At 38.1% G+C, this 26,327-nt stretch overlaps 1 protein-coding gene and 1 long non-coding RNA gene across 3 annotated transcripts in view; one reads left to right on the plus strand and one right to left on the minus strand.

Moving 5' to 3' along the window:
- The window catches only part of ARHGAP24 (Rho GTPase activating protein 24), a 528,172-nt gene that overhangs the window by 257,925 nt on the left and 243,920 nt on the right, over positions 1-26,327 (minus strand). The window lies entirely within an intron of this gene.
- The window catches only part of LOC132365843 (uncharacterized), a 62,645-nt gene that overhangs the window by 25,138 nt on the left and 11,180 nt on the right, over positions 1-26,327 (plus strand). The gene's annotated exons all lie outside the window — the stretch shown is intronic.

The raw sequence follows: 26,327 nt of genomic DNA on the forward strand, positions 1-26,327 counted from the left end.
GTGGCAGCTGGCGTCTTCCCCACAGGCCCTCTAGGAGTCACATGGCAACTGGCCTGTTTACTCCACCCAGCTTTTCCACTCCCTCCTCCACTTTGGCAAATAGAACATAGACTTTTAAACACAGCCGTGTTTTCCATAATCCCCTCAGTGGAAATGAGAGTTTTTAAAGTGCAGATCTTTTTAGTTGGTTTGGTCTTTGAACTACATAATCATACCACGTGAGGTGGTGTCTGCTGCCCTTGTAACATTTAACTACCACATAAAACATGAAGGAAAAACAGCAGGGCCTGCAAAAGAAGTTATCTCCTTGGGACACTTCTTTCCTCTCCTACACTCATGGAATGGTGCTGTGAGTTTGTAAAACCATGCACCAAAATGTCACTAGGCACTGCAACAAATCCAGTTTCGCTCTCAACTTTCAGTCAGTTTCTCTATCATGGCTCTTCTTCCAGTTCCAAGGGAGGAAAATGGCCCACATCTAGGTAACAGGGACAGTTCCTTGCCACAGTCCTTGCAACCATTTACCAGGTATTGGGCGTGCCTGCCTGTCTCTGAGCCATGAACATGCCCAACTGAACTAAACTGAATCTAAAAATAAATAAGTAGCATTCAGAGAGCAAGAAGCTTCACACATTTAATGACACCACCCTGAAACTATTTGCATTCAGAGATATTTCTGAAAATGAAAACAAAAACCTGTTTTTTTTTAAACGTTCCTTTTTTTACTTCTGAGTCATTTAACAAGATATCACCATAGACATTCTCCAAGAAGTCCCCATCTTTTTCCTAATAACAAAAGCCATTCGAGCACCATCTTCCCTCTGATCCCAATAGTGTTTTCTATAGTGTCTTTTCTCTCTTGCATAGAGGGAGGCACATATCTACCTGTCTGATGCTGAAGGGAGAAAAACCTCCTGTTAATGTCTAGCCTCCTCAGATCCTTCTGAAAGAATCGCAAAATGGTTAATGAAAGGGACCCTGCATCTGCCATTTTACCTGCTGGTGACCTTGGACAAGTGACTTCACCTTGAGCTTTCTCTTCTTGGTAAAATCATGATAAAAATAGCAACTACCTTACAGCATTGTTAAGTTAAACAAGAATCCAAACATAATGAACCGAATAAATGTTCAAAAAAGTTAGCAGTTACTCTTGCTCTTTTGTGCCCCAGGGATCTGTGTTTCTGGGAGAGTGTGGGGTTGGTGAGGAGAAGATACAGGGGGTATTATATTTGAAAATATCTGGTGGTGAGGCAGGGGCTTATCTCATGATAAAGCCATCAGCTAAAATATGCAAAGAATGACATCTTCTTCCACTCACTTGACATGAAGGAAATAGGAGCAAGAGGAGATAAGAAAGACAGTGATAAGAAAGCATCCTTATATTTGATTGTTTATTGTCTGCCAACTATGAGCTGAACACAGAATACAATGGTGAATAAAACAGATGAAAAAAGTTAACACGTCATTAAATTCAGAGTGTAAAGCCTTGTGACAGATATGAACAAGATGACTAATAAAGAATACTATTATGGGAGAAAATATTTGCAAATGATATGACTGATAAGGGGTTAATAGCCAACATATATAAACAGCTCATACAACTCAACATCAAAAAAAAAAAATGACCCAATTAAAAATGGGTAGAAGAACTGAACAGACATTTTTTCAAAGAGGAAATACAGAAAGCCAACAGGCACATGAAAAGATGCTCAACATCGCTAACTCTCAGGGAAATGCAAATGAAAACCACAATGAGATATCACCTCACACCTGTCAGAATGGCTATCATCAAAAAGAACACAAATAACTAATGTTGGCGAGGATGTGGAGAAAAGGGAACCCTCCTACACTATTGGTGGGAATGTAAATTGGTGTAGCCACTGTGGAAGACAGTACGGTCATTCTAAAAATAGAACCACCACATGACCTAGCAATTCCACTCCTGGGTACATATTTGAAAAAAACAAAAACACAAATTCGAAAAGATATATGCACCCCAGTGTTTATAGCAGTATTATTTCTAATTATCAAGGTATGGAAGCAACCTAAGTGTCCACCAACAGATGATTGGATAAAGAAGATGAGGTATATGCACACACACACACACACACACACACACACACACACACACACACAATGGAATACTACTCAGCCATAAAAAAGAACAAAATTTTGCCATTTGCAGCAACATGGATGGACTTAGAGGACATTATATTAAGTGAAATAAGTCAAACAGAGAAAGACAAATACTATATGATGTCACTTATATGTGGAATCTAAAAAAATACAAGAAACAAATATAACAGATAACAGACTCACAGATACAGAGAACAAACTAGTGGTTACCAACGGGGAGAGGAAGAAGGGAGGATTGGTATAGGGGTAGAGAATTATGAGGTACAAACTATTAGGTATAAGATAAGCTACAAGGATACATTGTACAACATGGGGAATATAGTCAATATTTTCTAATAACTATAAATGGAGTATAGTCCTTAAAAATTGTGAATCACTATATTGTAACCTGTAACTTATATAATATTGTACAGCAACTATACTTCAATATAAAAAAAAGAATATTAGATTGGAGGTAGTTACTTTCATTAGGAAGTCTCCTCTGAGGAGAAGACATTTAAATTGAGATTCAGATGATAAGAAATAGAGACAAACAAACAAAAAACTGAGGCAAGAGCATTATAAGGAGAGTGTCCAACATGCACAAAAGGCTTTACATTTGAAAAGTCTGGGGGCTCTCATGAACTCTAAGGCAAGCCAGTGTGGCTGGAGCTTGGTGAGCAAGGGGTGACAGGTGGAGGTCCGATCCTGCTGGGCTGTGGGCAGGACCTGGAGTTTGGATGATATACTAAGGGTGGTGGGAAGCTGTTGAAGCCTTCATACAGCCAGTGACTTGGTTTAGTTTATTTTAAAATGATCTTTCTGGAATTTTGGAGGAAAATAGAGTTGAGAAACCTAGGAGAGAGATGATATGGCCTAGATAAGAATGAGAAAGAGGTGATGGAGAAAAGAGGACAGAGTGGAGATGTATTTTGGAAGTTTAGTCAGCATCCCTGACTGATGAACTGGATGTCAAGGGTGATGAAGACAGAGGAGTTAAGGATCATACCCTGAGTGATGGAAAAGTCCTGAGTTTTCCATTCAGCGAAATGCATATTGGCAACCTGGGGAAGAACATATGAGGAGAAGTCCAGGCAGACTCAAACTATCAAGACGTAGGGTGATGGCAAGGCAGGAGCGAAGGAGGCAGGCAAGAGGGGAGCCAGGCGGGGAGCCCAGGCAGTTCCTCCAGCCCGAAGCTAGAAGAGGGCCAGTGGCCCCATTAAGAGAAGAAGTCAACAGAGCAAGCCAGGTGAGGCATAGTCTCTACATGCTCCTTTTATTTTCAAGGTTTTGATAACATCACAAGGCAATCCATGGTGATCCCACACTAGAAGTTGAGCATCCTCCCTGGGGCTAAAGTCGATGCCAAGTGGCAGACAAGAGAATTATTGGAAGTTAAAGAATGAGGCTTTTTAAAAAAACATGCCTGGAATTGTGCTATCTGCAGCTGACTCAACCAGAGGGAGAAAACCTCATAACTTAAAAAATAAAAAAGAGTGCCAAGACAATCCAGTGGGAAAAAATGCCCCTTTCAACACATGGTGCTAGAAAAATAGGATATCCACATGCAAAAAAAAAAGGTTGGGCCTCTTTCTTACACCTTACACAAAAAAATTAACTCAAAATGAATCTTAGAACTAAATGTAAGAGTAAACTATAATAAACTCTTAGAAGAATAAAACTTCATGACCTTGATTTAGGCAAAGTCTTCTTTGATATGATACCAAGTGACCAAAAACAAAAATAGAGAAATTGGACTTCATCAAAATTAAAAACTCTTGTACTTCAAGAACACTATCAAAAAAGTAAAAGGACAACCAATGGAATGGGAGAAAATATTTGCAAATCATATATCTGATAAGAAACTTGTATCCAGACTACGTAAAAACTCTTACAACTCGACAATGACAAAAAACAAAACAAATAACTCCATTGAAAATAGGCAAAAGATTTGAGCAGATATTTCTCCAAAGAAGATATACAAATGGCCAAAAGCACATGAACTGATGTTCAACATCATTAGTCATTAGGGAAATGTGAATCAACCACAAAAAGATACCATTTCATACCCACCAGGATGGCTATAACCTAAAAAGTGGTGAGGATATGGAGCAATTGAAACCCTCCAATATTGCTGGTAGGAATGTAAAAATCATGCAGTCACTTTGGAAAACTGTTTGGCAATCCCTCAAAATGTTAAACATAGAGTTATAATATGACTTAGCAATTCCACTCCTAGGTATATACCCAAAAGAACTGAAAATATATGTCCACACAAAAACTCGTACATGAATGCCCATAGCAGCATTATTCAAAATAGCCAAAATGTGGAAGAAAAGCAAAATATTCACCAACAGATTAAAGGATAAATAAAAGTGTGGTATGTCCATACAATGAAATATTATTCATCAATAAAAAGGAATAGATGCTACAATATGGATAAACCTTGAAAATGTGCTAAGTGAAAGAAGGCAGTTATAAAGACCACATATTGTATAACTCCATTCATATGAAATGTCCCAAATAGGGAAATCTATACAGATAGAAAATCGATTAATGGTAGCCTGATGTTTGAAGCTTGGGTGAAACGGAAGTGAGCTAATGGGTATGAGATTTCTTTCTTGGGGCAATGAACATGTTCTAAATTTGTTTGTGGTGATGGCTGCACATCTCTCTGAATATACAAAAAACTATTGAATTGTACACTTTAAAGGGGTGAATTGTATGGTACATGAATTCTATCTGAGTAAAGTTGTTAAGATCAAAATTTTTCTGATAGAATAGTTATGAAACTAGAAGTTAATATGTTTGCCCACACAGAAGTTAATATCAAATAATATACTGCCTTTAAACAAGCCCTAAATTTTGTCAATTTATACTGATTTGCTTACTTTCAAGGTAAATATTCAAGAAACATTGTCCTCCACACTGAAATTTTCCTGATGATAGCTGGCATAACAAGATGGTTCAGTATCACATGGTTGGATAAATGCAATCTCTTCATCTTCCCTCCTTCCATATGGCATTTTAATGACTTTTGGTCAGTTTCTTGAGTTAATTTTCCATGAAATTATTTACCATCTTATTTTTAATACATTTATGTATGTGGCCTTAACAAACTACTGAAAAGACTACAAAGTTTTCCCATCCCTCCATACCTTGCCTCCCCATTGACACTGAACAGCACTCTGACAACATACGTATATAAGGCAGGTTACGGGAAGGAAGGTTTCCTAATTCTCTGTCTTGAGACACAGGTATAACCACTACAGTACTGGCCACTCGACAGGTGTGCAGGGGTGTGGCCACCATCCTCCACGGAAGATGCACAACAGATAAGAGCAACAGACAAACCGACTCAAATCCTGCTGTTGAGAGGAAGCAGCTCTTCAAAATCTAGCCCAATTATCAAATATTAATTAAGCCAGGAAAAATTTTGTTGTCAAATATGCCAACAGTTTCCTATTAACATGATATATAAAATATAACAGAAATTTTCATCAATAAAATATATTGATAGTTAACTACAGACACCATGTTCTAGAGATCTAATAAAATCTCACAATATTTTGACTAGAGGACAAAATTTTAATTTCTCTGATCATTTTCTATTTCTCATTCTAAGTAAACCAACTTAGAAAAGAAAACTTGGATCCGAACTCTGTGTCACAAACTTAGTTCTGTGATCTTGGAAAGCTCCTTAATCTTTTGAACCTAACTTCACCATATGAGAAAACAATATTTAACTCATAATAATGGCAAAAAATAAATAAAATAATGCATAAAAAGGGCCTAACACTATACTTAGCACTTAAAGTACATCAAATAGTATCTATTATGATGATCACTATATTGTCATCACTGCACTACTAGAATCAAGCAGACTAGGAGTAGTCTTGCTACTTAAACTTGAGAAACCAAGGAACTTTAATATTAATACAATCAAACAGAATGTGGAAGAGTAGAAAGACTACTCAACTGAGAACATGGGCATTTATACAAGGTTGGCCGCAATAACCTCTCTGGGAACCATAATCCTCACTGCAAAATGAACACAACAATCTTTGAGGTTCCTTACAACTTCCATAAAATAAGAGAAAGGGATTTATTAAATTTCACTTTCCTTCCAATATTCTTTTTGTCTTAATTTCAGACTCAAACTGATTTCTTTAAAAGCCAATTCATGTTTGGAATAGAAGGAGGGAAACAATAATAGCAAATCTCACAAACACTAGTGAACATTATCTTTTAATGGATTTAAATCTATAATCTTGGGAATATAAAAAAGCCACAGCCACTCATCCCTTGGTTACAAGAAACACTTTAAAACTGTCTGGAGTTTACATGAATGAACAAACTTGTACAGCCTTAAAAAGCAAGGGATCTTATCTGATCCAGATTCCATATTTCTCAAAAATGGAAATAAATATGTTAGTCTTCCTATTGCTGTTCTAGCCACATCTAAGTATATAGATACTCATCCCTCACTGAGAAGGTGGATCTTTATAATTTCTGCTATGTGAGATAGTTTCTATCTAATGTATGTGACAAGTACTGAGAAATGTCAAGAAGCTGCTTCTTTACTGTTATTTTTTTTAATAGAAAAATATTAACTCTAATTTGGAACACATTTTTTAGTTCAAACAATCCTTTCAAAAATAGCATATGTCATGTATATTGTAAGGAGACATTTATTTTAAATCTTGTTGAGATTCTAAAACAAAGTTATATTCCCCCATTTGATTTTGGGTTTTTCTTTTCTTTTTTTGTTTTTGCAGTTAAAGATAAAATCTAATGTTATTAGGTGAATCTTAGGTCTTATATAAAAGTAATTTTCAATATTAATTTGGCCAAGTAATCCTAAAGATTCAAGATTTGCTGGAAGGGTGGGACTCATTAGTTGCTTTAAAGATAAAGCAAATGTCATGAAAGTGAGAGCATGTAAAAGCTTCAAATTTAAATATTTTAAAATGAGACCTCCAATTAGTTTGAAGAGCAAGGAGATAGTAATACTGTGCTTTGAATAAGGTAGTGTTTTCAGCCACTATTAACTTACTAAGCCATTGTGCCTGGATCTTTCTGCATAATTCAGTCAGTAGCCAATCAACTGAGCGTACAACCCATTTCCTATGCATGATCAGTCTCATCACTAGTACTCCCATCAGTAGTATCATGTATGCCCTTGAGGCTTTGTGTTTCAGAAAACTAATGAATAGGCACCCCTAGCTCCCAGGAAGTGTAGGAGGAAACATTCATCTCAAAGGAAGCAGCAATCAAATCTACTGGGGTCCACAGGTTAACAACAATGGGCTGAGCAGAATGGGTGGGTTTAACGTTCCATTGTCAGTTCATATTGACTGAGGACAGGAGTCATTTATGGCTCAGATCTGGATTTTTCAGCATTTTGAGAGGGAAGGGAACACAACCGCATAAAAGAAATCCATTTTTTTACACGGGCACATAGATCATCCCATTCTTTTTCCAGTGAGTTCTTTCACACAATTTGATTTTTACACATCACATCAACTAGGGGAGAAAATGATGGAGAATGATGTTACTAAGACTCATCACTGGATTCCAACACATTAGAAATAATGAGGTGCCCCTAAAGAGAGGAGAGTTGAGGACAAGTTAGACACGCATATGATGGTAGACTAATGGGACTAAATTATGCTCATTTGGGTGACACCACTTTGCAGACACTGACATACACAGTCTCATCTGGTATTCTATGATGTAATGTCTATGTCACCGATGAGGAAATGGATACCACAGGGATTAGAGGACTTGCCCAAGAGATACAGCAGGAGCAGGAGTCCCATTTCACCGATGTACTAGTTCCGTGAGTGCTAGACTGCTTCATAAATGGATTTAATCAGTGTTTTTCAGAGGATTCAGTGGAACTCTACCTCTAAGGGATGTTCTCTGGGATGACAAACCATAACTGCCTGAGAATAAGAACTTGCTACATGATATCTGGATCATAGCTATTCTTAGTAATGTTTGTTGAACTAACCAAACCTTGAGTGTGAATTGAGTAACAGAATTAGTGTTACACTCAAGGCTCCTGATTATCAACCCCAGAATCTACCCATTTCTAGATTACACTGACTTCCTTTACACTGATTTCCTATGTCTCCCTCCCCCCTTCTTTTTCACCCTTCCTTCCAAGTTCCTCCCTCTCTCCCTTCCACAAATATTAATTAAATGGCCATGACATGTTGGGTAGTTGACTATGTGCTATAAATAAGATAATGAGCAAAAAACAGAGATCTAGCTCTCGTGGAACTTAGATTTTTGTGAGGGAGAGATACATTATTTATACAAGAAAAATGGGTCATGGGCCTTTAATAGTGGGTTAAGACAGACTGGGAGGGAGAATCACGTGCAGGTTTCACTGAAGAAGTAACAAATGAGGTACTATCTGAGAAATGAGTAGGAGTTATCTTATGAATCTTGGAATGATGGGGAGGACCAATTTTTTAAAAAGGGAACAGCATATGTACAGGTTCTGTGGCTACAGTGAAGCGTGACACATTTGAGAAACTGAAGGAAAGCCAGTGTGGTTAGAGAGCAAAGAAGGAAGATGGGGCTTCCCTGGTGGCGCAGCGGTTGAGAATCTGCCTGCTAATGCAGGGGACAGGGGTTCGCGCCCTGGTCTGGGAGGATCCCACGTGCCGCGGAGCGACTGGGCCCGTGAGCCACAACTGCTGAGCCTGCGTGTCTGGAGCCTGTGCTCTGCAACAAAAGAGGCCACAATAGTGAGAGGCCCGCGCACCGCGATGAAGAGTAGCCCCCGCTTGCCGCAACTACAGGAAGTCCTAGCACAGAAACGAAGACCCAACATAGTAATGAATCAATCAATAAATAAATCTTTAAAAAAAAAAAAAAAAAAAAGAAAGAAAGAAGATGAAACACACTGGATAGTCTATGTGGGGGCCTGTGGGCTGTGATAAGGTTATGGTTTTAAAAAAATAGGAGATGACTTGATTGGATTTGAATATCAAAAACATGACTCTATATAAGGAAACTCTGTACTTTCTGGACAATTTTTTTTATAAATCTAAAACTTCTCTTAAGAATAAACTTTATTAAAAATTATCACTCTGGCTACAGTGTATGGGATAAAACAGAGTGAGGGGAAGAGTAGAGTCTGTACATGAGCTAGGAGAATATACTACAGATCTCTGGGACAAAGATGACCAGGCACAGAGCCCAAGTTCCCTCCAACATGAGGAGGTTAAGGAGACAAGGAGGAAGAAGCAGTGGTGACTGAGAAGACATGGGCAGTGAAGTAGGAAGAAAACCAGGAAAGTGTGGTGTCCTTGAAGCCAAGTGAAGAATGTGTGTCAAGAAAGAGGCAGTGGGGACTTCCCTGGTGGTGCAGTGGTTAAAAATCCGCCTGCCAGTGCATGGGACACAGGTTCGATCCCTGGTCCGGGAAGATCCCACATGCCGTGGAGCAACTAAGCCTGTGCGCCACAGCTACTGAGCCTGCGCTCTAGAGCCCTCGAGCCACAACTACTGAAGCCTGCATGCGTAGAGCCCGTGCTCCGCAACAAGAGAAGCCACCACAATGAGAAGCCCGCACACTGCAATGAAGAGTAGCCCCTGCTCGACACAGCTAGAGAAAGCCCACATGCAGCAACGAAGACCCAATGCAACCAAAAATTAATTAATTAATTAATTAATTAATTTTTTAAAAAAAGAAAGAAAGAGGCAGTTATGGACTGTGTCAAATGGCCTTATTGGCAATTATTATTATGAAAGCTGAAACGTAATTGTTGCATTTGGGAAAATTAGAGGCCGTTGATGACAATAATAAGAAAAAGTCAGGTGGAGTGTGGTGGGCGACAAACAGATTGAGCCAAAGAAAGGAACTGGAGAGAGTGTAGTATAGAGCATAGAGTAGTTTTATTGCAAAAAGAAGCAAAACACAAAACACAGGTGATGGATAGTGGGAGGACAGTGGCCAAGAGATCATTTTTTTAAAATCAGAGGAATAATAGCATGTTGTATGCTCATATTTTTAAAACTTTAGTATACATGAGATTAATTTACTTTTTTTGCATAAAAATTCCAGTTCCCAGGCTACCCCTGTGAGCCTATGGGGATAATCCAATATAGAAAACAAAGCTACATAACCAGGTGGAAACAGCACAATCAGTAGATTATGGCTGGCTTCTGAAAAGGTGGGAGTGCATGGAATTCCACGACAGATGCAAGACTGGATTTAGGGAGGAAAAGGGACCACTGCTCTGTTGAAATAGAGGGAAAGAGGACCAAATGGCAGATGTAAGCAGTTTTGTATATTTGGTATCAGGCAATTGAGGTAATTTCCATAAAATTAAGTTGGCAGTAAGGTTATCTGTGGGAAAGAAAGGCTGAACAAAAATTAAAAAACAAAATAAATCAACTGTTTAAATGAGAATTGATTTGCATCAGTTATATCCATATCGGAATGAGTTATCTTTCAATCAAAGAACACATTATGACAAATCACAGCCCCTACATTAGAGCCAAACAGCCCCCAAGCACAGATCTGTCATTATCTCCCCTGTGATTCCTGTAAGCAAGTGACACATCAGAAATAGTGAGTCATGAGAAAGACAGTGTGATTGGTGCTGGAGAAATGAACCCCACATCATGTCATGCCCCTGCACTAATCGTTTTCCAGAAGCCTTAATTGCCTGTCTTGATACTGTTTGCTCCTCCACACACGGAATGACAAGTTGGTAATTCACTACAGAAGGCCTGGGCAACTGGATGAGATCTATCAAGGGTTCCGTTTGGCTTTTTCCCCCTGACTAGACACATGACAGTAGTATTTAAGGCATTAATGTACCATTTTTGGAAAGGAGTTTGTTCCCAAATAAAATTTAGCCTGGACTTAAAAAAAAAAAAAGCCCAAAAACACTAACTGCTAACAATGACACAAGGCTAGATGTCTAATCTATTTCCTTTAGGCAAAGTGATAAAAACAAAGAACAAGGAAAAAAAAAAACAACCTAGGAACAAAATTAAGGAGAATTTTAAATCCAAGGACAATTTGCAGGAAAGAGTAGCTAGACATAAAATATTTGATCTTTCTCTGGGCAGCCTCCATTTCTATTTCACATGTTTTTTAGTTAATCCTTTGGTTGGTTAATCACTCAGGCTTTCCAACATTTATGAAAGAACTGAGCGGAATTCCGATTGTGGCTTGGTGTACATACAGCAAGGAAGGTGTACATACCTTCCTTGAAGAGTAGGATAGGGCTCAAGTAGTAAGTAGTAAACATGAGGAAGAGTTTGCCCCATAAAAAGAGAAGCCTCTGGAAGTACAGTGATGTCTCATCTTTTTTACTCTGTTTTGGTCTGAGTTGTGTTCTTCCAAAATACATATGTTGACAAAGTAACCCTTTGCACCTCAGAAGCTGACCCTATTTGGAAATAGGGTTTAAAAGAGGTATATAAGTTAAAATGAGGTCATCAGGGTAGGTCCTAATCCAATATTACTGGTGTCCTTATAGAGAGAAAAATTAGGACACAGACACACACGGAGGGAAGACCATGTGAAGACACAGGGAGAAGGCAGCAATCTACAAGGCAAAGAAAGAGCTCTCAGAAGAAACCAATCTTGCTAACACCTTGATCTTGGACTTCTAGCCTCCAGACTGTTAAAAAATGAATTTCTCTTGTTTAAACCTCCCAGTCTGTGGTACTTTGTAATGGCAGCCCTAGTAGACTAATAAGCACTCTTTCTACTCGTACCTATTTCTTGTCACAGGCACACAAAAGTTTAGTTTAGAAATACTGCTGGTCAAGTTAGAAGTTCATGGGAAAACCTTCGGTGTGGGACCAGCAGATCCTTAAACCAATGTCACTGCATGATGACAATCTAGTGACAGTCCTCTAAAGTTGGGGAGGCCTATTAGACCCAGAACTGGTTGATGCAATTTGAATGTACTAAGTTTGAATTTTGTTTTTCTACTCTAATATTTGAAATATAAGCATTTGATTAGCATTTATCTTGTTGTATTTTCACAAAATCAGCTGATTGCCTATGTGAGGGCAGCCTGGTGTCTGAATGCTACCAAGTTCCCTAAGAATCAGGGCTCTTCCGAGTTGGCGCTATAGAAGGAACAGCCAAATGGCCGCCTCTCCAGGACTGTGTAGAACAGCAGGACACCCATGAATCACACTACATGTCCTTGGTACATCCCCCCTTCTTACTCCATTAGTACCTCTTTCTGGCTTCAGGACTTTCTCAGTGCTTCATCAATATTAAAAAAAAAAAAAAAATCTTAACACCATAGTCATCTAATCAAAATCCTGTAGTTTCTTTACATTCCAGTTGCAGATTCACTGCCTCTGGGAAGTCTTCCTTGATTACTCCAGCCCACAATGACCTATGTCTTCCTAAATTTCCACTGCATCTATAATGCCATCTAAGACTGTTCAATATCCAGGCCAGTGCTTATTTATATATGGTACTATATGGACAATAGTTCCAAATCTTGCTACTTTTCAGTAAGCCATTCTCTGGGCCAGGCAGAGTGCTGCCTGCTCCTCATACCCTTATCTCCTTCCATCCTCACCACAACCTTACAAGGGAGGTATTCTTACTTCACATTCACTAAGAGGACGCTGTGGTTTAGCGAGACTAAGCAACTAGCTCCAGTGGCAGAGCTGGGATTTGATTCTAGTACTGTCTGACAGAGAGGTCTGATACCTCTCTCATCTTCCTACACTGGTCTCCAGGGCGGGCTTCGTGGCTTTCCTTCCTCACCATCAATGCCTAGTTTTTTCCCCTTAGGCATCTCTCCTCCTAGGTCCTAGGTCTTTTTCTACTCTTGTATACCTAAAGCAAAGAGTTTTATAGTTAACAAAGTACTTAGCTAATCACCCAGAATAAATTGGGGTTTTATAAATCCTAGGTGGCTTTACCTCAAGTCGCCAGTTGTGTTTTTTTTAATAAATTTATTTATTTAATTTATTTATTTTTGGCTGCATTGGGTCTTCGTTCCTGTGCGCGGGCTTTCTCTAGTTGCAGTGAGCAGGGGCTACTCTTCGTTGCAGTGTGCGGGCTTCTCATTGCGGTGGCTTCTCTTGTTGCAGAACACAGGCTCTAGGCACATGGGCTTCAGTAGTTGTGGCTCACAGGCTCTAGAGCACAGGCTCGGTAGCTGTGGCACACGGGCTTAGTTGCTCCACAGCATGTAGGATCTTCCCCGACCACGGCTTGAACCTGTGTCCCCTGCATTGGCAGGCGGATTCTTAACCACTGCGCCACCAGGGAAGCCCAAGTCGCCAGTTTTCTTAATTGGGGTGTAGGGATTTTAGCAGGTAGGACCATACATTTCTGCCAAATCAGGACCTCTCAGGACTTCAATTTGGGCCTTTCTAGGCCTGATGTCACAGGGCTGTGAAGATGGACAGTTCTCAAGAAAGGCAGCATTTGAAAAACAGACACAGGGCAAATGAACCCACAGATCAATAGACAAAGATAACAATTGTTTTAAAGTCAGGATGTCCAACAGGCCCAAGGATGCATTATTGGGTTGCAGATGGTCCTTGAGGTTTCACTTTTGGAAACATTCAGGACCCGTTCAGCTCAGTTTTATATTAAAAATGAAAAGGAAAAAAAAAAGAAAAACGAAAAAGGCTACCCTGGTTCCCTGAGAGTTAGCACAGGACTTGGTGACATGCTGGTTTCATCCTTGCTGCAAGCTTGTTTCCTACAACCTAACTACCAGCAGCTGCTCTGCAGCATTCTCACCCTCCTTCTTCTGATATATTGCGTTTCCTGTGAAGTATGTTTTCTCTTTCTCACTCCCATATCACTTCTAACCTATGGTTGTTCTCCTCACTGGCCGTTGCCTCATTCAGACACACTCTTTCCCTGGCTAAGATACAGCTCGAAGAAGCACTGCCACAGAAAAAGAACTGCCTGGAGAAATACTCTTTTCCTAGTAACAGCCACTGACGTTTGTTTAGCACAGTACTGTCTGTTTTCTGAGCTTGATTGGATTGCAAAGCCCTTTTCAACTACTGGATAAAAAAGGTGAATGCAAACAGCCCATGAGTACATAATTAAAACCAGGCCACAGAGAACAATGAGGGGGAGGGGATCACATTTATTCCAGCAGATAACTTGTTAATAAACAGCTTCTATCGTCAAAGTGCTAAATGACACAATTGGTGTTAGTGGTCATGAAGGAGTGAAGGATGAGGCAATGCGGACTGCTTTTTAAAGAGCGTAGAGTCTGCGAAGTTAATGAACTTCTCCAGTCTCTTAAGGCATTGAGACAAAGAGCTATGATCAAATTAAATAGCTCAGAGATGCAAGGCTCTTTTCATTTTGGCTAATCCAATACAATCATTCCCTGGATGATAAAACTGAGGTCTAGTATATTCATTAATTCAACGAATGTGCATTGAGCATATACTACATGACAGTCACTCTGCTAGGTACTAGGGATGGAAGGTATCATTTCTGTTCTCAAGAGCATCAAATCTGATGGAGGAGGAAGAGAATACAGACAACACAAGAAATGCGAGTCTTGCGGGGAGAGGAAGGAAATGCAGAGTACGCTAACTTTTATTTTTAATTTTTTTTTTGAAGTATAGTTGATTTACAGTGTTGTGCCCATCTCTGCTGTACAGCGAAGTGACTCAGTTATACACATATAGACATTCTTTTTTATATTCTTTTCCATTATGGTTTATCACAGGATATTGACTATAGTTCCCTGTGCTATACATTAGGACCTTGTTGTGTATCCATTCTAAATGTAGTAGTTTGCATCTACCAACCCCCAAACTCCCAGTCCATCCCTCTCCCTTCCCCCTCCCCCTTGGCAACCACAAGTCTGTTCTCTACAGAGTACACTAACTTTTAAATCCATAACCTCATTTCTTCATTTGTTGTCCTTATTTTTCTTAACTCTTGGATATTTGGCCTCTGTGGGATCTAGAAAATTAACCTATCCACATTCTCATTGGTATAAGGAAGCTGTAGCATGTGGTGGTTTTGTGGGCTCAGATGAGTGTGAAGCCTGGTTTTAGCATTTACTAGGAATGTGAATTTTATCACTGTTGACGAGTGAGGAGAATGGCATCTATCACAAGTGTATTCATATTAAATGAACTGTTGTATTTTAAATCTGACATTCATTAGTACAGGCCTCACACAGTTCAGTGAATGTTAGCTCTAAAAATTATGGAAGTGTTTCTCATACTGATGCTAAAGGAAAACTGGTGGGTTAGGAGTAGAGATATGTTCATAAATGAGTGGTGGGGGGAATAAACTACTCCTCTGAGAAAATAAGTTCGTTAGTTTTACGAGAAAACAAAGTATTGACATTTGGTGTGAGATACTTAGAGCTTTAAGACACTAATGTACATTGTAAAAAGGAGAGTTTAGAAGAAACTTCAATCTTACTTGATCTTGCAAGGGATGCTTCCATCTCAGAATACTTATGAATATCTCCCTGAACTTGTGTGGACTGAACAAAGTATGGGAAATGTTTCTCATGCTAGGCACACCCAATCTCCTATTAATGGTATTCATTGCTTTAAAAGTCACATCACAGATTTCAGCTCTGGTCAGATTCTAGAGTTCTAAATGAGCTAAGACAAAATTTAAAGTGAGAGTTTCGGTTTGGTCACTAAAACGTTTTAGATTCATCATTATTGGGGGAAAAAAAAGAGATATTATTCAGAGATGGAGCTTCTAAATAAAAATGTTGGCAAACAGGTCCTGAGTCATGATGTTGAGGCAGTGGGTAATGCCATGGCCTGGGGAGACACTCTGTCTCAGAATTCTAATTTTGTCTCTGGTGGCACCAGTGGGGATTAGTGATTTATAATAGTATCTTCAGACTCCTTTTCATAGGTTTGCTTTTTTTAATCTAGCACAAGAGTTGGCTGGCTATGGCACATGGGCCAAATCTGGCTTACTGTCTACTTTTTACATTTTTAAGTGATTGGAAAAAAATCAAAAGAAGAATAATATCTCTTGATATTTGAAAATTATATAAAACCCAGATTTCGGTATTCATTAATAAAGTTTTATTGGAACACAGCCATACCCACTTGTTTTATGCCACAACAGCAGAGTTCAGCAGTTGTAGCAGATACTTTATGGCCAGCAAAGCCTACAGTATTTGCTCTCTTGTTCTTTCTGGAAAATGTTTTCTGACCCCTGATCTAGGATATAGAATGAATGATAGAAATGAATATGAGTAGGTCAACATGTCTACAAATACTGTAAGAGAGCCCTTCTCATATGGACACTTCTCAAAAGTGGGATCTTATGATCGGTTTATAAATGTTCCAAATGTCTTTTGGTTGACATGGCAGTAGTCGGAATTTCAAGAGATTACAAACATTTTTAAATGCCCTTTGTGACATTTTAATAGCCTCTTTTAAATGTATATTTTAAGGCATTTTAAGTAGGAAGGGAATTTTGAAGCAAACATCTCAAATACCTTTTTTTATATAGAAGAATACAGAGTAGCTAAAGCATGCTGATTTTCAATGCATTTATTTAAGTCATGTTCAGAACTACTTGTGTATACAGAATTATGTTTTCATTCCATAACAATTCCTACTCACATTCTCTAAATGATTTGCACACATTAACTAAGCAAAGAAAAAAATACAAGCTTCACGGCTGCCTGCAGACATAGGCAGACAAAAAAAGAGATTGTCCTAGTTGCCTTTGGGTAACAAATATAATTACATGGCTTTCAACTTACATTACTAACACAAAAGGGAAAAATTAAGATAAAGAGTGTGTTGTAAAATTAAATGCCCTAGCAACATATTTAACCAGTGATCAAGAAAATGACCAACTTCTATACTAAAACACTATTAAAATATCCCCGAATTTTCCTATAAAGTGGATACCAAATTTAAATGACAGTGCATTAATTTATCCAATAACATTATTTGATCACCCTAGAAGGAGTTGCAAATACAGACTTGGATGATAAACTTTCATTGCTGATGTCACATAATTATCTCAAAAACTCAAAAATTGGCTACATGTTTTTCTTTCGCAGAGACACCCATGAATGTCTCTCAGATGGCCTCATATAGCACAGCTGCACTGACCATCTAAGTAGGTTCAAGTTTTGGTAAATTAAAAATTTTATAGCCACCAGAGCCATGAAAGTTTCTCCAGAAAGTTTTTTTGTAAATGCATAAAATAGGTCTGTAGAGTTACATAATCATAGAACCAGCGGGGGGAAAACAACACAACTGAATCAGGGCAGTAAAAGTCAAAAACTGATTACTAGTACCACATAGTTACAAACAATAAAAAAAATCATCATGTTTATGCACATATGTATATAGATGAAATAGATGATGTACAGGAACACAGAGACGAATAGCTAAATATAGAGATGGAGATAGAAAGATAGAGACTAATTATGTCTCTTGTCCCTAAATTTAAATTACAGTTCTAAAGCTGGAGTCCACAACTGGGTTTCAGGGAATCTCTGAAGCCCCCGTAAGTGTCTGCAATTTTGGTAGGTAAATGCATTTCTTTTTTTTTTTTTTTTTAACGAAAAGATCCATAATGCATTAATTGGATTCTCTCAGCACCCATGTTTTCTAATTTTTCAATTACCCCTGAAAATCCTTCTGGAAAGTAGTTAGAATGGAAACATTTTTAATTAAAATTTACATAAGTAATATGTAATTGTCTAAGGATATTATTAATAATTAGTATATTCCTGGCTAAAGTTGGGATAAATGACACCTTCTCCTTTGTTGAAGTGTTTACTTTCATTTCCAGGCAGATGAAAATCACTTTAAATTACCTTTTAAATTTTCTCTTTTTTTCTTTGTTCCCATAGCTGCCTCTTCATCTCTCATCCCCTTTTTTTCCCTGTGTTCACCTCTTCTATTCTTTTTCTGGGGGAAGGAAGAGAAAAAGAAAACCTCCACTTTCTAGTTATTATTGATTTGGGACACTGGGCTGAGATGGGGCTTTGGGAGTCTGAAATGTTGGTAATTGCCCTTAAAACTCATAATGGGTCTCTGCTTGAATAATACCTGTGCAGGTCACTGGACTGATTCCCAATAAAGGAACAGTATTAGGTGTGCTTGTTGGTGGCTAGACAGTGGTGATAACTTGGCTAGTGTGCGGAGGAAGTTAGTGAAGAATGAGGCCAATTTCAGCAGTGTGAGTTCTGCCATGAAGAGAACTGAACTCCAGCGTGTAATAGTTTTCTGTAAGAAAAAATTACAGGTGCAGATTCTTCCTTTCACATAGCTATTCACATATAAGAAAGTCCACTGCAGACAAGTGTGGTTTTCTCCCCACTTTTTCATGACAGTATAGTTGTGGCCTTATAACTCTAAGTGAACTTCTTTAGCCAGTGCATATCTTTATGATAGGCTTACACATATAAATAACTGCATGTAAATGAAAATGCCTATTCTCACTTCAAGTGCCCAAATTGCCATCCTTAATGGATGAGCTAAGAAGAGATACAAGTCTATCGACTTCAATTACTACTAATAAAAACTGTTCGCAAGTTCATATTTCAAAAACTAGGCTCCATCCTCTAATACTCTGATATCTCATATTTTAAGCCAGAATATATACATATATAAATAAAGTCAGTGATAAGTAATATATATATTTATATTTATATTTACACATGCATTTACTAGCTAGTGTTAGCTGTTTGACCTTGATCAAACTACTTTTCTGTGCCTCAGTTTCTTTACCTGGAAATGGATATAGTAATAGGGGTGAGGATTAAATAATAATGTAGTAAGGATTAAATTAAGTGATACATTTAAAAAGTCTGAAACATTGTCTGGGATACAGAAAGCTAGATACAGATAAAGCTATAAATACTCTAAGGGATACTGTGATGCTGTCTAGATCCCAGAGGCCAGTATATTGGCTGATGGCTCATAGAGGCCCTCATGGAAACTGTTCTCCATTGCAACCTGGAGCTGCTTCACATGAGTTTACTTGTCTCACCTCCCCCCAGTCAATGACTAGACTAGCTGATGCCAGGAAACAAAGGCTTGGTCCCTCAGGTTAGAGCAACTCTAAGAAGCATCCAAGCTCCAGAGCTCCCCATAGCACCAGCTGAGACATTAACTGCAGTGGTGTTTTGGGCCAGCTTCTCCTTCTGTCTGATCCTGCTTTCCTCAATTCCTTAGAGATGAAGTATCTCCAGAGAGCACTCCCCAGTAAATGTTCTAACATAACTCTCCATCAGAGTGTGTTTCCCTGGAATCCAATCTAAGATTATAGATAGATATAGATAGTCATTTTTCCATTATCCTGAAATTGCTAAGATCTGAATCTGAAGAGGAAAGTTACTCCCACTCTAAGTTTAAAAAAAAAAAAAAATGAAGGTTGTGCCTGGCCACTTCCCTATAGGGCTTATGGAGAAAACACATTTCAGAGAAGGAACCCAAATGCCATCCCTCTGCCCCTGACGATTACAAGAGGAAGACTAGAAAAGAGGAAGTGCCACTTGGATATAACAGTTCTCAAGATAAACACTATTTTTTGAGGAGAAAGAAGAAAATTCTCTGAACCATCAGAACAAGTCAGGTGAGCACAAGAGAGTTGCTCAGCAATTTTGAAGCTCGAACTGTCACCTAGCCCTTCTCCAAGTTGCAGACTCACATGATGTGTGAAACCACTGAACTGCTGGGTGTGAAGCTCATGCTTCATGGAGAAGGGGGCAAGACAGCAGGGTTGAGGGGGGCAGTGACAGTGAAACAGCCTGTATATCCCCTACTTGGCAAACCAGGGTCCATGAGTTTCCAGGTAGCTGAATAAGCACAAAGCAAGCAGCTGGCCTTTGAGCCATTTTGTTGGTATCCCATCTACCAGGACCATGCCCAAGGTAGAGACTCCTATCACATGACATGCATTTCCAATTCTAGGGACATTATAAAATCTGCAAAGGCACCTCATGAGAGAGTCAGCATTTGAAGAGGTGTGTAATAACCAGTCAGTGCTAAGATGCTACACCCCAGCGGTAGCTTCTCTGCAGGAAGATCTCTACCTCCTTCCATCTTTCTCTTGGTATCATTACCAGAGAGGAAGGCAGAGGAGTAAGAAAGAGGATGTGAGGAGTTTCCCTCCACTTGAACCACTAGAGCAGCAGAAAGGTCTTTGCTGTACCACGAGGAGGAAAGATCCTACACAGGAGGGAATAAGCCTTCAACATAGCCAAGTCGGGAGTAGTTACTGCCAACAATAAACCCATTTCATATGGTTGACTTTCCTCCATAAACCTGGTAAATATATACACTTCAATAAGTACTCGGCACCTTGCATTATACTGTACTAGGTGTTACGGATATAGTAATGAGAAGATAGACATGGTTCTTAACTATATGAAGTACATGCTTCCTCATCTCTTTTTACCTGTCTCTGTCTCTGAATCACTACTTCTTCTCCCTCTGGCAGGCTATTCTTCTAAGAAAGCTAAGACATCAGCATTCCATTAATTACTCTATTTTATTTTAACATCACAAGGGAAACAGGCACAGAAAACATTTTGAGAAGCAAAGAAACCGACTGCATTTTCCCTCTTCAAGGACTATGCATTAAAGGTCTGCCAACATTTCTCCCTCAACCACATTTCCCCAAAGCTTAGTACTTGGCCATAAAAGCTCACTCCAGTCTAAAATTTGGCATGTCTGACAGCAAAGTCTGCAAATTTGCCAATTTGGATCACATCTCATTTTTGAATAACAAGCAGATAAATAGGAAAAAATTGGAGTGAAATGCTATAAATCATGACATTATTCAGAGAGACAATTCCTTTCATGGGATAGTACTCTATAAGAAATTAACCCTAAATTATGGTAATTTTTTTCAGATAGATTTTTACAAAAGCCTAAAATCTGCAGAGAAATGTTATACACAAACAAATGTAATTAAGTACTATACAAAGACCTGAAACCCTCAATTCTATTGGAAAATTTTGAGTTTTCTTTCAGATTTACACATGATTATTACTTAATTTCATAGGACATTTCAGACTAAAGCAAAACCAAAAATGGAACAAAACAAAGTAGCATACATGGAAAAATTATAAAGATATATAGTTGCTAAAGATATATACATATAATGTGTATATAAATATACATTATATATTTTGTTATATATATATATATAATATATACACACACAAGTCTACACACTCATACACAAATGTGTGTGTATGTATATAGTGCTAGGATATTTGGTAAAGAGCTTTCTGAAGGTATTTGCCATTTTTGTTAGAAATCATTATAGGCAGATATGATTAAAGAATTTAATCCTATTCATCGTTTTTCATTGATTATACCTTGGGTAGTTGGGCTTGAGGTATTTGTCCACAAAGACAGAATCGTGTTGGATATGTTAAGTATCATTTGCAGGATGAGATTTCAGAAGTTGTGATCGACAGAATTCCACGGAGAAAGTCAGTGTAGAATAAGTATGTGTTACAAGGATCTGCAGACAGGCAGTCCCGCAGAAGGTTCTATACAAGGCATTGACCACATTTCTCCAATCCTTCCTGTTTCCTGCATTTTCTGACAAGTGAAAACACTCTTGGACTTTCCAGATTCTCTATGTCAAACTATCACACAATTGGAATAATTAGAAAATATTATCTTGTCATTCTCATTTGCAAAGATAAATCAAGTGTCATGCTATCCCTAAGTAATCTTTTTTTTTTTTAACATCTTTATTGGAGTATAATTGCTTTACAATGTTGTGTTGGTTTCTGCTGTATAACAAAGTGAATCAGCTATATGTATACATATATCCACATACCCCCTCCCTCTTGCATCTCCCTCCCACCCTGCCTATCTCACCCCTCTAGGTGGTCACAAAGCACTGAGCTGATCCCCCTGTGAGATGGAACTCTTTCCCACTAGCTATGTATTTTACATTTAGTAGTGTATATAGGTCAGTGCTACTCTCTCACTTCATCCCAGCTTCCCCTTCCCCTTCCTGATGTCCTCAAGTGCATTCTCTATATCTGTGTCTTTATTCCTGCCCTGCCCCTAGGTTCATCAGAACCATTTTTTTTTTTTTAAGATTCCATATATATGCGTTAGCATACGGTATTTGTTTTTCTCTTTCTGACTTACTTCACTCTGTATAACAGACTCTAGGTCCATCCACCTCACTACAAATAACTCAATTTTGTTTATTTTTCTTGCTGAGTACTACTTCATTGTATATATATGCCACATCTCCTTTATCCATTCATCTGTCGATGGACACTTAGGCTGCTTCCATGTCCTGGCTAGTGCAAATAGTGCTGCAATGAACATTGTGGGACATGTATCTTTTTGAATTATGGTTTTCTCAGGGTATGAGCCCAGTAGTGGGATTGCTAGGTTGAATGGTAGTTCTATTTTTAGTTTTTTAAGGAACCTCCATACTGTTTTCCATAGTGGCTGTATCAATTTACATTCCCACCAACAGTGCAAGAGGGTTCCCTTTTCTCCACACCTTCTCCAGCATTTATTGTTTGTTGGTTTTTTGATGATGGCCATTTTGACCAGTGTGAGGTGATACCTCATTGTAGTTTTGATTTGCATTTCTCTAATGATTAGTGATGTTGAGCATCCTTTCATGTGTTTGTTGGCAATCTGTATATCCTCTTTGGAGAAATGTCTATTTAAGTCTTCTGCCCATTTTTGGATTTGGTTGTTTTTTGTTTTTGTTTTTTTCTGATATTGAGTAGCATGTGCTACTTGTATATTTTTAGATTAATTGTTTGTCAGCTGCTTTGTTTGCAAATATTTTCTCCCATTCTCAGGGTTGTCCTTTTGTCTTGTTTATGGTTTCCTTTGCTATGCAGAAGATTTTAAGTTTCATTGGGTCCAATTTGTTTATTTTTGTTTTTATTTCCATTTCTCTAGGAGGTGGGTCAAAAAGGATCTTGCTGTGATTTACGTCATAGAGTGTTCTGCCTATGGTTTCCTCTAAGAGTTTTATAGTATCTGGCCTTACATTTAGGTCTTAATCCATTTTGAGTTTATTTTTGTGTATGGAGTTAGGGAGTGTTCTAATTTCACTCTTTTACATGTAGCTGTCCAGTTTTCCCAGCACCATTTATTGAAGAGACTGTCTTTTCTCCACTGTATATCTTTGCCTCCTTTATCAAAGATGAGGTGACCATATGTGCATGGGTTTATCTCTGGGCTTTCTATCCTGTTCCATTGATCTATTTCTATTTTTGTGACAGTACCATACTGTCTTGATTACTGCAGCTTTGTAGTATAGTCTGAAGTCAGGGAGCCTGATTCCTCCCGCTCTGTTTTTCTTTCTCAAGATTGCTTTGGCTATTCGGGGTCTTTTGTGTTTCCATACAAATTGTGAAATCTTTTGTTCTAGTTCTATGAAAAATGCCTGTGGTAGTTTGATAGGGATTGTGTTGAATCTGTAGATTGCTTTAGGTAGTATAGTCACTTTCACAATGTTGATTCTTCCAATCCAAGAGCATGGTATATCTCTCCATCTGTTTGTATCATCTTTAATTTCTTTCATCAGTGTCTTATAGTTTTCTGCATACAGGTCTCCTTAAGTAGGTTTATTCCTAGATATTTTATTCTTTTCGTTGCAATGGTAAAAGGGAGTGTTTCCTTAATTTGTCTTTCAGATTTTCCATTGTTAGTGTATAGGAATGCAAGAGATTTCTGTGCATTAATTTTGTATCCTGCTACTTTACCAAATTCACTGATTAGCTCTAGTAGTTTTCTGGTAGCATCTTTAGGATTCTCTATGTATAGTATCATGTCATCTGCAAAGAGTGACAGTTTTACGTCTTGTTTTCCAATTTGGACCCTATTATTTCTTTTTCTTTTCTGATTGTTGTGGCTAAAACTTCAAAATCTATGTTGAATAATAGCTGTGAGAGTGCGCAACCTTGTCTTGTTCCTGATCTTAGAGGAAATAGTTTCAGTTTTTCACCACTGAGAATGATGTTTGCTGTGGGTTTGTCATATATGGCCTTTATTATGTTGAGGTAGGTTCCCACTATGCCTACTTTCTGTAAGTTTTTATCATAAATGGGTGTTGAATTTTGTCAAAAGCTTTTTCTGCATCTATTGAGATGATCATATGGTTTTTCTCCTTCAATTTGTTAATATGGTGTATCACATTGATTGATTTGAATATATTGAAGTATCCTTGCATTCCTGGGATAAACCCCACTTAATCATGGTGTATGATCCTTTTAATGTGCTGTTGGATTCTGTTTGCTAGTATTTTGTTGAGGATTTTTGCATCTATGTTCATCAATGATATTGCCCTGTAGTTTTCTTTTTTTGTGACATCTTTTCTGGCTTTGGTATCAGGGTGATGGTGGCCTCCTAGAATGAGTTTGGGAGTGTTCCTCCCTCTGCTATATATTGGATGAGTTTGAGAAGGATAGGTGTTAGTTCTTCTCTAAATGTTTGATAGAATTCGTTTGTGAAGCCATCTGGTCCTGGGCTTTTGTTTGTTGGAAGATTTTTAATGACAGCTCCAATTTCAGTGCTTATGATTGGTTGTATATATTTTCTATTTCTTCCTGGTTCTGTCTTGGAAGGTTGTGCTTTTCTAAGAATTTGTCCATTCTTCCACGTTGTCCATTTTATTGGCATATAGTTGCTTGTAGTAATCTCTCATGATCCTTTGTATTTCTGCAGTGTCAGTTGTTACTTCTCCACTTTCATTTCTAATTCTGTTGATTTGAGTCTTCTCCCTTTTTTTCTTGATGAGTCTGGCTAATGGTTTATCAATTTTGTTTCTCTTCTCAAAGAACCAGCTTTTAGTTTTATTGATCTTTGCTATTTTTTCCTTCTTTTCTTTTTCATTTATTTCTGATCTGATATTTATGATTCCTTTCCTTTTGCTAACTTTGGATTTTTTTGTTCTTCTTTCTCTAATTGCTTTAGGTGCAAGGTTAGGTTGTTTATTTGAGATGTTTCTTAAGGTAGGATTATATTGCTATAAACTCCCCTCTTAGAACTGCTTTTGCTGCATCCCATAGGTTTTGGGTCGTTGTGTTTTCATTGTCATTTTTTTCTAGGCATTTTTTGATCTCCTCTTTGATTTCTTCAGTGATCTCTTGGTTATATAGTATTGTTTAGCCTCCGTGTGTTTGTATTTTTTACAGTTTTTTTCCTGTAATTGATATCTAGTCTCATCGCGTTGTGGTCGGAAAAGATACTTGATACGATTTCAATTTTCTTAAATTTACCAAGGCTTGATTTGTGACCCAACATATGATCTATCCTGGAGAATGTTCCATGAGCACTTGAGAAGAAAGTGTATTCTGTTGTTTTTGGATGGAATGTCCTATAAATATCAATTAAGTCCATCTTGTCTAATGTGTCATTTAAAGCTCGTGTTTCCTTATTTATTTTCATTTTGGATGATCTGTCCATTGGTGAAAGTGGGGTGTTAAAGTCCCCTACTATGATTGTGCTACTGTCTATTTCCCCTTTTACGGATGTTAGCATTTGCCTTATGTATTGAGATGCTCCTATGTTGGGTGCATAAATATTTACAATTGTTATATCTTCTTCTTGGATTGATGCCTTGCCTTGATCATTATGTAGTGTCCTTCTTTGTGTCGTGTAATAGTCTTTATTTTAAAGTCTATTTTGTCTGATATGAGAATTGCTACTCCAGCTTTCTTTTGATTTCCATTTGCATGGAATATCTTTTTCCATGCCCTCACTTTCAGTCTGTATGTGTCCCTAGGTCTGAAGCTGGTCTCTTGTAGACAGCATATATACAGGTCTTGTTTTTGTATCCATCAGCCAGTCTATGTCTTTTGGTTGGAGCACTTAATCCTTTTACATTTAAGGTAATTATCAATATGTATGTTCTTATTACCATTTTCTAATTGTTTTGGGTTTGTTTTTATAGGTCTTTTCCTTCTCTTGTGTTTCCTGCCTAGAGAAGTTCCTTTAGCATTTGTTGTAAAGCTGGTTTGGTGGTGCTGAATTCTCTTAGGTTTTGCTTGTCTGTAAAGGTTTTAATTTCTCTGTCAAATCTGAATGAGATCCTTGCTGGGTAGAGTAATCTTGGTTGTAGGTTTTTCCCTTTCATCACTTTAAATAGGTCCTGCCACTCCCTTCTGTCTTGCAGAGTTTTTGCTGAAAGATCAGCTGTTAACCTTATGGGGATTCCCTTGTATGTTATTTGTTGCTTTTCCCTTGCTGCTTTTAATAGT

This window comes from Balaenoptera ricei, chromosome 5 (genome assembly GCF_028023285.1).
Source record: "Balaenoptera ricei isolate mBalRic1 chromosome 5, mBalRic1.hap2, whole genome shotgun sequence".
Lineage (NCBI taxonomy): Eukaryota > Metazoa > Chordata > Mammalia > Artiodactyla > Balaenopteridae > Balaenoptera > Balaenoptera ricei.